At 34.2% G+C, this 13,586-nt stretch overlaps 1 long non-coding RNA gene across 1 annotated transcript; it reads left to right on the forward strand.

The window, feature by feature from the left end:
- Positions 1-10,984: 10,984 nt before the first annotated feature.
- LOC121795563 lies at positions 10,985-13,067 on the forward strand. Its single transcript, XR_006049580.1, has 4 exons — positions 10,985-11,029; positions 11,108-11,177; positions 12,304-12,367; positions 12,847-13,067. It is a non-coding gene; the product is annotated as an uncharacterized LOC121795563 (long non-coding RNA).
- Positions 13,068-13,586: the final 519 nt, after the last annotated feature.

Genomic DNA, 13,586 nt, shown 5'->3' on the forward strand with positions numbered 1-13,586 from the left:
CAAAGAAAAACTTTTTACAGCCAATAATGGATATTGCTTCAGAAATATTTTTACAATTGTTGAAGATGTTACTTATAATATGATTTTAGGAACACCCTTCTTAACTCAAATCTATCCCTTCCATGTTAACGACAATGGTATTACCACTAGAATTCAGGGAAGAGAAATTATTTTCAAATTCATATCCCCTGTTAGGAAACAAGAGATCATTAATCTTCAGAGAAATTCAATTTTTAGGCAAATTAATTGTATTATCCAAAAACAAAAACAGATGGGATTCTTGAAAGAAGAATTAAGAACAACTCAAAACTCCTAAGTATATCTCTAAAATTAAGGAGATAGATAATAATTTTGTCAAAAAAGTCTGTAATAATGTTCCTAATGCTTTTTGGGGAAGAAAACATCATGTCATAGAATTACCCTACGAAGAAGATTTTTGTGAAAGTAAAATCCCTACGAAATTAAGGCCCATTCAAATGAACCAAGAACTTTTAGAAGTTTGTAAAAAGGAAATCAAACACTTATTAGAAAAAAACCTAATAAGACCCTCAAATTCTCCCTGGAGCTGTTCAGCTTTTTATGTTATGAAACAAGCTGAACTTGAAAGAGGGACACCTAGGTTAGTCATTAATTATAAACCTCTCAATAAAGTTTTGCAATGGATTAGGCATCCAATTCCAAATAAAAGAGATCTTATTAATAGACTCTATAATGCCAAAATATTTTCTAAGTTTGATCTCAAATCTGGTTGATGGCAAATTCAGATTGCTGAAAAAGATAGATACAAAATTGCCTTTACTGTTCCCTTTGGACATTACGAATGGAATGTAATGCCCTTCGGTCTAAAAAATGCCCCTTCAGAATTTCAAAAAATCATGAATGACATTTTAAATCCTTATAGTCAATTTAGCATTGTTTATATAGATGATGTCTTGATTGTTTCCCAAGATCTTGACCAACATATAAAACATTTAGGAATTTTCTTAAAAACCATTGAGAAAAATGGATTAGTCATCTCTACTCCAAAAATGAAACTTTTCCAGACTAATATTAGGTTTTTAGGTCACGAGATTGACAAAGGAAGTTTCAGACCTATCAGTAGGTCTATATCATCCACGGATAAATTTCCTGATGAAATCAAAGATAAAAACCAGTTACAAAGATTTTTAGGATGTTTGAATTACATTTCAGACTTCTTTCCTAAACTTAGAGAAACATGTAAACCTCTCTACCAGAGACTCAGGAAAAATCCCTTAAATTGGACGGAAGAGCATACTAATGTTGTTAAAACCATAAAACAACAGGTCAAAACTCTCACTTGTTTAGGAATTCCTAATCCAAAAGCCTTCATGATTATTGAAACTGATGCCTCAAACATAGGTTATGGAGGAATATTAAAACAGAAATTGGATTCAAAAGAACAATTAATAAGGTACCATTCTGGTATCTCGAATAATGCACAAATGAATTATTCCGTTATTAAAAAAGAAATTCTATCCATAGTTTTATGCATTCAAAAATTTCAAGATGACCTTTATAACAAAATTTTTTAATTAGAATTTATTGCAAATCTGCAAAAGAAGTCCTTACAAAAGATGTTCAAAATATTGTTTCAAAACAAATATTTGCCAGATGGCAAGCCATTTTATCTGTCTTTGATTTTGAAATTGAGTTTATTAAAGGAGAAAACAATTCTCTACCTGATTTTCTAACTAGAGAATTCTTACAAGGGCACAGTGATGGACTCTAAGACAACAAAGAAACAAAGTGTGAAAGACTACGACTCTTCAAAATCAACTTCAAAAGCCCTGGTTTCATCCTTGACTCCAACAACTCCTCAAAGATCCAATCAAAGACACCTTTCCAATCAAATTGTTCCTAATAGGTTTTCTCCAATTCAAAACATTCCAGAAATCCCTTATAATACTGTCCTGACCTCAAACCTTCCAAAACCCACAAATATCCAAATCCCGAATATGCCTGAAATTCATAAATATATTGCCAAAGATGAACATGAAGATTGTGGAATGACCACTTTCACGGAATTTCCAGCAAATTTCTCTCAAAAAGATTACATCAGAAATCGTTTCCCAAATCCATTCCAACTCTGGAAATCGGATGATTTTCAAAAAGATCAAAAGTATTATGAGTTAATTTTAATTGATTCTGATTCTGTTGAAATAACTCATAATTACAACAAATCCAAAGAGGTGGAATTTTCAAAATGTATTATCAAAAGGATTCACACTCCAACCACCTTTGGTGGCCAAAATGAATTCAAAAGTTTCCCTATTAACCACCCGACTCAGGGATATCATTACATAGATTACAAAAATGCTTGGTTTAGAGCCTTTTTGCTCAGACCTTTCAACCATTCTTGGTTTTTCTCATTTCATCATAATTGTGATAAAAAACCCTCCAATCTGGTTTATCGATTGGTGGAAAAAGATAGGTTCTTCAATCCAAATTCTTCCCTCCCAGGTCAAGAAAGGATTTGAAGTGTTTGCTGAATTTTCAACTCTCAAAAATTACCAAAAATTCATCATATTTCTTGCAGAATTTAGAGTTCCTTGGATTATGGCATGGGACTTTAATTTTGAAAAAATGTATCCAGACCCCATTCCTTTCTCTTTAACAAGAGTTTTTAGAATTAAATGGTGGGGCCGGTTTCAAGAAAATATTGCTTCTGAGTCAACAGTCAAACAGTTCCTAACCACGGGAGAAAAGGTGATTTACCAAAGGGACAAAGGAAAAGGAAAGGTTGAAGCATCCAAAGAAGTTAGTGCTTCAGAACCAAAAGTTGACAATTATATGGATAGTCTCCCTGGTAATATCAAAAAGGAGTTCTTTGAATACCTTGCTCAAAAGTCCATCTCCTCAAAATCAAAATCTGATGAGTCTGTCTCTTTTGACCCTATTGGGGGTCAAGACCCCTTTGATTTCTGATGACAGGATTCTTTAGAAAAAAGAGCACCGAAGCATATTCTAGATTTCTCATTGATGAAATTAGAATTCAAACCAATATTGTTGAATCTCTCTATGGAATGGCATAAGAAGCTTTTGAATTCCCTCCAGAAGAAGTAGATTATCCATACCTTTTGGAAATGATTGATAGAATTCATCATAGAAACCTTAGAATCATGCAAATGAAAAGAAATCTCAAAATAATTTTCACCATCACTGCAGCTTGATTGTGCTCATCATTCAGGATGCATTCTCTTTCTCATTTTCATTTTGGCAAAGAAATCAGAAGATTGGAACAAGCAATCAAGGACGAAGAAGAAAGTCTCCAGATTTACTATGAAGTCAATTATTGAAGAAGTCACCACTTCGATTATTATTATGATGATGAAGAGTTCAGACATGTTCAGTATATCAAGAGGTGCAAGAATAAAACCAAAAGGCTTTACCTTATCATGGCAGCATGATATGGTCCATTTTCTAAAGAATGTTCAAAGGTCAAGAATGACGGCCATCTTCTTCAAAAGGATGCACCACGTTTCCACCAATAATGTAATTTACTGTTTGTAATAGTTGTTTGCCACTGTGTAAATCATTGTGGCTTACGTCATTGCTGATGATTATGTAAATTATTGAGCTTCTATGTAGCCAGGGATGTTGGCTATAAATAAGAGGTTATCAAAGGAGAGAAACACACCGGTTACTGATCTCAGAACCACTGCTCTTCTCCCTCCTTCCCTCTGTAACCTTGAAGTTTAATCCAAAATTAGTTTTCAAAATCTCTTTACTTTCATACGGTTTTCTTTCATTATGCAAACTATTTTCAATATGTCTTTTATACTCCATATGCTGTTTAATAATGGAATAATTTATCATAATATTTTGATCACAAACAATACGGTTCTGACCAATACGTTATTACACAACAAGGCTTCTGCTAATACGTGTTCTAACAACAAGGTCTTAACCAACAAGTTTGGCGATTCAAAGCTATCAAGAGATAACCTGGGTTCAAATGGTATAGGGCTCATTGATTTTAGAACTGCTTTTTCTATAAGAACTCATGAAGAAACTAGAAGCATATTGCAAAGATCGGAAAGTTTTTCCCTCCTTAATAGAGAATCTATAAAAAGATACATGGAACAGAAGTATAGATATGCCCATTTTGGTCTTGCTCAAATTGCTGTCAAACCTTTGGTTCACATAGGAGTTGATACTCGCATATATATTGCTCTAAGAGATAAAAGACTCAAAAAATATCAAACATCTATTTTAGCTATGGTTCAAACCAATATATGTAATGGTCCTATATACTTTAATTGTTCTCCTAATTTTTCTGTAGACCTTACAGATCCCATGATTCTTGAATCTCTCTTCCTTGATGTCCAAATACAAGGAGATGAGTTTCATGAATGTAAAAATTTTGCAATCATGTTTAGGGTCTATCTTAGACTTATGTCTTCAAACTTAAATCCTAAATTCAGTAGGAGTCCTTTTTCAAAAGGAGAAACTATCCTCTTACAGGTTGATGCAGAACAATCTACCACCTATACTTCTAAAAGACTTAAATGGAATGACATTACAATTCCAAGTCAGTTTATCATAAAAGAACCACAAGCCCCTAGAAACTTAGAGAAAACTGAACCATCAGAAATCATTGAAGAACCTGATGGAACTGTAATAGTGAAATTTGATAGAACAAATTCTTTCTCAAATTCCAGAAACGGCAGGAGTTTTATCTATGAAAGTAGTAGAGCCTCCTGTTCTGATATGCCAAGCACTTCGGAAAGAAATTGGACTTTCAAAACTCCCATACCTCAGCCAAATTTTACTGTCGAAGAAAATATAGGTGACCCTTACTCACCTACTAGAAGTACTATGGTCATAACTTTTAATGAAGAATTTAAACCTAATATGGTTTATTTAAATGAAGAATTAAACAATCCTTTTTACAAAGAAAAGGAAAAATGGTTCAATATGTTGGATCATAAGATTAGAACAAAAATTAAAAAAGAATGGATAAAAGAAATGAAAAAGATAAAATCAAATTTTCTTTTCTACGATTTCATAGCTATATTTCTATCCTCTGAAGGCTGAATAATTGTTTCAAAGAATCCACGATAGAGGTTAATTCAAGTCTCACTAAAAAATGGTATTCTTCTAAAAACGATACTGTTATTTCAGCAGTTCATCCCCCTCTTCAATCCTTAAAAATTCAAACTTATAAAGGAGAAATAATTTTTGATCCTTTCAAACAAACTAATGTTAATGACCCTAATGAAAACAAGGGATTTCAAAGAATTATCCAACAAAACAACTACGCAAACCAAATTCTTAATACTATTGCAAACCAATTAGATACTATTTCTACAAACGGTTTTCCACCTGTCAAACAAAGTATTCTTAATGATACTTCTAGACCTTTTTTCAAAAGTAATGACATTTTAAAAAACAAAAGAGTCACTTTTAACCCAAAAACTGAAAGGCTTTTAGAAAAGATTTCTGAAAAGCTTAGTGAACCAAGTACTTCAAATACCAATGTTATTAAAGAAAATCATGAATCAAGTACGGAACATTCAAGTTATTCCTCTTCAGAGGAAGAAGAATCTGTCAAAACCCTAGAAGACGTCTTCAAAGAATCTGATAACTTTCCCCCAAGATAAACTGAATTTTTAGGAGAAAAAAGTTTAATAGTAATAAAAATTGTTATAATAAACCTTCACCAGCTGAAATGCTTTATGAAGAAAGAGGACAATTTCATAAATCTAGCTATGATGGGAATTCGATAACAGAATGGAATATAAATGGAAAATCTGAATATGAAATCCTTAATACCTTACAAGAAATGGGAATGACAAAAATTGCTTATAGGTATAATGGATTTACTGAAAAAGAAGCATGTGTCCTCCTTGTTAATGGCTTTACAGGCCAATTAAAAAATTGGTGGGAAATGCTTTAGATTTAGAAAACAAAGAACAGATTCTTAACCATATGGTAAATATTGAAGACCAAAATGGAGAAATCAAAGAAACAAGCGATGCTTGTGATTTCCTTGTTGTTACCATTTCAATGTATTTTATAGGAAATCCTGGGGAAGAATATAATAGTTCTTCCATAGTTCTGACCAATCTTAGATGTCCTTCCTTATCTGATTATAGATGGTATAAAGATGTTTTCATAACTCAAGTCCTCAAAAGAAGTGACTGTAATCAAGCTTACTGGAAAGAAAGGTTTATTGCAGGCTTACCTAAACTTTTTGGTGAAAGAATAATACAAAAAATCAAAGATGATATTAATTCTGAGAATATTCCTTTCGAAAATATAACTTTTGGTCAACTATTTGCCTTTGTTAAGAAAGAAGGTTTAGCCTTATGCATGGAAATAAAAATCAATAATAAATATAGAAGAGATAAACAAAAAGAAAAAAAATGAATTAGGTTGTTTCTGTGAAATGTTTGGAATAGAGAAAATTGAAGCCCCTTCTTCAAAGATCAAAAGGAAAAATAGGAAGTTTAAAAAAATTCTCAAAAGACTTGACAATTATAAAACTTACAGAAACAATTTTAGGTGAACAAAACCTAAAAGAAAATTTAAACCAGCAGATGATAAGAATAAAAATGACATAAGATGTTGGTACTGTAAAAAATCAGGTCACACTCTGAAGACCAATGCTGGAAGAAAAAGAAAAGGAATATTAGAACAATCTATAAACAAATTAATAATCTTTTAAGAGAAGAGGATAATTTCTCCAACTCAGAAAGTGAGTCGGAAATTGAAGAAGTACAAAATACTTCTGAAAGTAGTAACTATCATAGTATCGTTGAAAATGAAAAAGATATTTGTAAAAATTGCATCAACGTCATTTCTAAAGAAAAGAAAGAGGCTATTCTTGATCTTGTCCAACAAATTCCTGATACTGAGGTAAGAGATGAATATCTCAATAAATTAAGAGATTTAATTCTTGAGGAACCTTATACTTCTAAAAAGATTAATATCAATGAACAGTTCAGCTTAAATAAACTTTGGGATAAATATCCCTATCAAAGTATATCAAAACAAATTACAACAAGAGACCTTCAAGGTGAGATCAATAATCTTAAGAAACAAATTAATCAAGAATTTTATGAATTAAAAGAAAAGAACTTTGATTTAGAAACAAGACTTTCTATTATCGAAAATAATACAGAAGCCAATAATTGGGAAAACCCTGACCAAAATTCAGAGATTAATTCTATAAAAGTCATCCAAGAAATAAACTATCAAAAATGGCATGTTAACATAACACTTGTTGTCAATAATTTCAAAACCAGTATTATGGCCTTAGTTGACTCAGGAGCAGACCATAATATTATTAGAGAAGGAATTGTTCCTACTAAATATTGTGATAAAACCAAAAAAAAACTTTTTACAGCCAATAATAACCCTTTAAGAATTAGATTCAAACTCTCCAAGGCACATATTTTCAACAATGGATATTGCTTCAGAAATATTTTTACAATTGTTGAAGATGTTACTTATAATATGATTTTAGGAACACCCTTCTTAACTCAAATCTATCCCTTCCATGTTAACGACAATGGTATTACCACTAGAATTCAGGGAAGAGAAATTATTTTCTAATTCATATCCCCTGTTAGGAAACAAGAGATCCTTAATCTTCAGAGAAATTAAATTTTTAGGTAAATTAATAGTATTACCCAAAAACAAAAACAGATGGGATTCTTGAAAGAAGAATTACCTTTCTAGAGCATTGAAGAACAACTCAAAACTCCTAAGTATATCTCTAAAATTAAGGAGATAGAAAATAATTTTGTCAAAAAAGTGTGTAATAATGTTCCTAATGCTTTTTGGGGAAGAAAAAATCATGTCATAGAATTATCCTACGAAGAAGATTTTTATGAAAGTAAAATCCCTACGAAATCAAGGCCCATTCAAATGAACCAAGAACTTTTAGAAGTTTGTAAAAAGGAAATCAAAGACTTATTAGAAAAAACCTAATAAGACCTTCAAATTCTCCCTGGAGCTGTTCAGCTTTTTATGTTATGAAACAAGCTGAACTTGAAAGAGGGACACCTAGGTTAGTCATTAATTATAAACCTCTCAATAAAGTTTTGCAATGGATTAGGCATCCAATTCCAAATAAAAGATATCTTATTAATAGACTCTATAATGCCAAAATATTTTCTAAGTTTGATCTCAAATCTGGTTTCTGGCAAATTCAGATAGCTGAGAAAGATAGATACAAAACTGCCTTTACTGTTCCCTTTGATCATTACGAATGGAATGTAATGCCCTTCGGTTTAAAAAATGCCCCTTCAGAATTTCAAAAAATCATGAATGACATTTTAAATCCTTATAGTCAATTTAGCATTGTTTATATAGATGATGTATTGATTTTTTCCCAAGATCTTGACCAACATATAAAACATTTAGGAATTTTCTTAAAAACCATTGAGAAAAATGGATTAGTCATCTCTACTCCAAAAATGAAACTTTTCCAGGCTAATATTAGGTTTTTAGGTCACGAGATTGACAAAGGAAGTTTCAGACCTATCAGTAGGTCTATATCATTCACGGATAAATTTCCTGATGAAATCAAAGATAAAAACCAGTTACAAAGATTTTTAGGATGTTTGAATTACATTTCAGACTTCTTTCCTAAACTTAGAGAAACATGTAAACCTCTCTACCAGAGACTCAGGAAAAATCCCTTAAATTGGACGGAAGAGCATACTAATGTTGTTAAAACCATAAAACAACAGGTCAAAACTCTCCCTTGTTTAGAAATTCCTAATCCAAAATCCTTCATGATTATTGAAACTGATGCCTCAAACATAGGTTATGGAGGAATATTAAAACATAAATTGGATTCAAAAGAACAATTAATAAGGTACCATTCTGGTATCTGGAATAATGCACAAATGAATTATTCCGTTATTAAAAAAGAAATTCTATCCATAGTTTTATGTATTCAAAAATTTCAAGATGACCTTTATAACAAATTTTTTTAATTAGAATTGATTGCAAATCTGCAAAAGAAGTCCTTACAAAAGATGTTCAAAATATTGTTTCAAAACAAATATTTGCCAGATGGCAAGCCATTTTATCTGTCTTTGATTTTGAAATTGAGTTTATTAAAGGAGAAAACAATTCTCTACCTGATTTTCTAACTAGAGAATTCTTACAAGGGCACAGTGATGGACTCTAAGACAACAAAGAAACAAAGTGTGAAAGACTATGAAGTCTTCTCTTCAAAATCAACTTCAAAAGCCCTGGTTTCATCCTTGACTCCAACAACTCCTCAAAGACCCAATCAAAGACACCTTTCCAATCAAATTGTTCCTAATAGGTTTTCTCCAATTCAAAAAGATACAGGGAACAGAAGTATAGATATGCCCATTTTTGATCTTGCTCAAATTGCTGTCAAACCTTTGGTTCACATTTTTTAGATCGAAGGGCATTACATTCCATTCGTAATGTCCAAAGGGAACATCAGTTTTGTATCTATCTTTTTCAGCTATCTGAATTTGCCAGAAACCATATTTGAGATCAAACTTAGAAAATATTTTGGCATTATAGAGTCTATTAATAAGATATCTTTTATTTGGAATTGGATGCCTAATCCATTGCAAAACTTTATTGAGAGGTTTATAATTAATGACTAACCTAGGTATCCCTCTTTCAAGTTCAGCTTGTTTCATAACATAAAAAGCTGAACAGCTCCAGGGAGAATTTGAAGGTCTTATTAGGTTTTTTTCTAATAAGTCTTTGATTTCCTTTTTACAAACTTCTAAAAGTTCTTGGTTCATTTGAATGGGCCTTGATTTCGTAGGGATTTTACTTTCACAAAAATCTTCTTCGTAGGGTAATTCTACGACATGATGTTTTCTTCCCCAAAAAGCATTAGGAACATTATTACAGACTTTTTTGACAAAATTATTTTCTATCTCCTTAATTTTAGAGATATACTTAGGAGTTTTGAGTTGTTCTTCAATTCTCTGGAAAGGTAATTCTTCTTTCAAGAATCCCATATGTTTTTGTTTTTGGGTAATACTATTAATTTGCCTAAAAATTGAATTTCTCTGAAGATTAAGGATCTCTTGTTTCCTAACAGGGGATATGAATTTGAAAAAAATTTCTCTTCCCTGAATTCTAGTGGTAATACCATTGTCGTTAACATGGAATGGATAGATTTGAGTTAAGAAGGGAGTTCCTAAATCATATTATAAGTAACATCTTCAACAATTGTAAAAATATTTCTAAAGCAATGTCCATTGTTGCAAATATGTGCCTTGGAGAGTTTGAATCTAATTCTTAAAGGGTTATTATTGGCTGTAAAAAGTTTTTCTTTGGTTTTATCACAATATTTAGTAGGAACAATTCCTTCTCTAATAATATTATGGTCTGCTCCTGAGTCAACTAAGGCCATAATACTAGTTTTGAAATTATTGACAACAAGTGTTATGTTAACATGCCATTTTTGATAGTTTATTTCTTGGATGACTTTTATAGAATTAATCTCTAAATTTTGGTCAGGGTTTTCCCAATTATTGGCTTCTGTATTATTTTCGATAATAGAAAGTCTTGTTTCTAAATCAAAGTTCTTTTCTTTTAATTCATAAAATTCTTTATTAATTTGTTTCTTAAGATTATTGATCTCACCTTGAAGGTGTAATACCCGAAAATTTGTGGAATTTTATTCTTTTAATTAAGGATGAAATTTTTATGTTTTTGTGTTTAAAATATGGTGTGGAAAATATTATTTGTGTTTATTTGATTGTTGTGGATGTGGTATTTTCTACCTAGGCAAATTAAAATGGAATTAAGTAATTAAGCTATGAATAAAAACTCCTAATTAACAAATTAAATCTCTCCCTCCCCAATTCTCTCTTCTTTTTCGAAAAAAAAACCTCCCCCATCACCCCATGATTCTCTCAACCGCCCCCACTCCCTCATAACCGATTTCCCTCCCCCTCTTTTCCATTCGTTCTCTCTTCTCGGTCTCTCTCTCTCTCTCTCTCTCTCTCTCGCTCTCTAGCTCTCATCTCTCTCGAAGTGTGCTCTCACGGTAAGCTCTCACCCCTCTCTCTCTCGGTTTACCTTTCCCCATTCATCCCCTTCTCATCATCATCTTGGCTTCTTCAAGGTGTTACGCTCGTACGTTGTAAATCGGTGTAGGGAAAGCTTCGAATTTACGTTTGAACTATCCAAGAAAGGTAACCAAACCCTAACCCTTGTTTAATTCGAAAACTCATGCATATAGGACGTTTTGGATGGTTTAGATGCTGAATAGGGTTTGTGGCTTTGTGATATGGTTGAGCATGTTTTTGGTAGTAACTGGCAGTGGGTTCCGACCCCTTTTTATCTAAGCAAACGATCTCCGTTGGGTACGAATTTTGAACTGTAAAAAGGTTAATGTGGCTTCTGTGTGGTGTGTAATTTTTAGCCTCTTTGGATGTCGTATGAATTTATTATGATTTTTGCAAGTAAACTGCGCAGTTTCGCGAGTTGTATGTTTTTGGGAGATGTTTTCATGTGCAATTGGCGTGATTCTGAGTGCTATGTTTTTGTGATGAATGTGGGTGTGTTTGACCAAGAGATGGCTCGGGAAAATCAGTGTTTGGTTCGAGGGTTTTGCGTGGGTTGGCCGAGAGTTTTAGGGGCCGGCCTAGGGCAGTGTTGTGGGGGGGTTTTGAAGGGATGATCCCAGGTGTCTGGGTGTGTTTTGGGACGGAGAATGTATGGTGTGAATGTTGTATAGGGTTTGAGAATCGGAAGTTGGAGGAAAGTGAGTGTGCACGGGACGAGCCAGGCGGCCGAGGTGCCGAGCCAGCGGCCGAGGTGCCGAGCAGGCGGCCGAGATGCCGAGCCAGCGGCCGAGGGGCCGAGCAGGCGGCCGAGGTGCCGAGCCAGCGGCCGAGGTGCCGAGCAGGCGGCCGAGGTGCCGAGCAGGCGGCCGAGGTGCCGAGCCAGCGGCCGAGGTGCCGAACAGGTGGCCGAGGTGCTGAGCCAGCGGCCGAGACACCGAGCCATGTCGAGACGCCGATCCTTTTTCCGAGTTTTTCCGAACCTTTTCCGAGCCAAGTGAGCCGTTTGCTCAGTAAGGGTATGCCAGGACTTGGAGTGCTGTGTTCGTGTGTCGTGTGCGCGTTTTGGGTACGTCGTTTGCGTGCGGGGTGTGTTTCGAACGTGTGACTTTGTGTGTTTGTTTTGTAACATGTTGTTAAGTGTATGTACGTGTAACGTGCTAGATGTTGAAGTCGTCCACGTAGGAATCATGCATTGTCGTTTAAAGTCTCGTCTCTTCTGACTCTAATCATGATACAATTTATCTTTCAAAAGGGTGATCGTTTACGAGGAAAGTGTGGTTGAAGAAGGGAATTATTTTAAAAGCTAAGCAATCGAGGTGGGCTTTTCTACCCTACTTTTACGTGGGTTGTTTTTAATACGGACTCTGTTCCGGAATTGTTTATGGAGGTGAACTGTTTGTCTTGCCAAATGTTTTGATTTGAAACCTATCTGAAGTGGTTTACCACATATGTTTAATCGAATTCGGGTCTGTTGGGCTGCGAACCCTCAGGCTAGTGTACACGAGACTGGGTGCCATCTGAGAGCAAGTTGGCCGGTCTAGATGACCTGGGGTGTGGCCACACCCCTTGTCACCGTTTGGATCAGATAGTGTATGATTGAGGGAATAAGGGTGGCAATATCGGAAAATGACTGCGCAGTCGAATTTATGAAATATATTTTGGTGTACTTGGGTTATTTTCATTACACTCAAAACCCCAATGTTACACTGTTATGGCATGACAAACTATGATTTTGGCGTGTGTCCACTGAGTGCAATAAGTACTCAGCCCTGCATGTTGTTTTCTTAATGTGCAGGTTGAGCGGCGATGGGGAGGACGGATGTTGAGCAGTTAAAGTCAAAATGCGTTTCACTTTGTTTTGGATAATGTCGTGTCGTCACACCCGGCATTATCTGTCTCTTGATCTTTTTCCGCTGCTTGTAATCCGAACCAATGTTTTCATTTAAACTCTGGTTACTTAAACTTTTGAAATGTCGCTACAGTACCTTGTTTTAAAATGAATTTCCTTTTATTAAATGTCTTTGGGTCAAATATTCTTGTCTTTCCCCTTTCTTCCCCGCTTCTTTACTCCTCCCCTAGTCGCGGTCCACCGTACTTCCTATCCTTAGGAAATGCGGGCGTGACAGAGTGGTATCAGAGCCTAGGTTTTCTTTCTGCTCTGGACCCAAAAGTCTTTTTCTGTTTTGACTAAGTTTTCAAAAGTGTCATTGGCTCAACATCCGACTCATCGCACTCAACCTGAAATGAGGTAATGAAAATTTTGAATTTTTGGAAAGTATATGGAGGTGGAGGAAATTGTGATTTTGGTGTTGAAAATGTTTTTGTGTAAAGTTTAAGTAAATATTGATGCATGTGGAAGGGTACAAAGTGATGTGAAAAGTTGGAAATTATGAGAGTTATGAACTGTTATAGTATGTTATGAACTGTTTTTGTGTGTCGAATGTACTTGAAAGCATGTGGTTGATGTGTGATGATATGGTGACGTGAATGTTGATGTGAGCTTTTATGTGAGTATGTGTTGGCCTTTTGAATGTT

The sequence above is a fragment of the Salvia splendens genome, chromosome 3, assembly GCF_004379255.2.
Source record: "Salvia splendens isolate huo1 chromosome 3, SspV2, whole genome shotgun sequence".
NCBI lineage: Eukaryota > Viridiplantae > Streptophyta > Magnoliopsida > Lamiales > Lamiaceae > Salvia > Salvia splendens.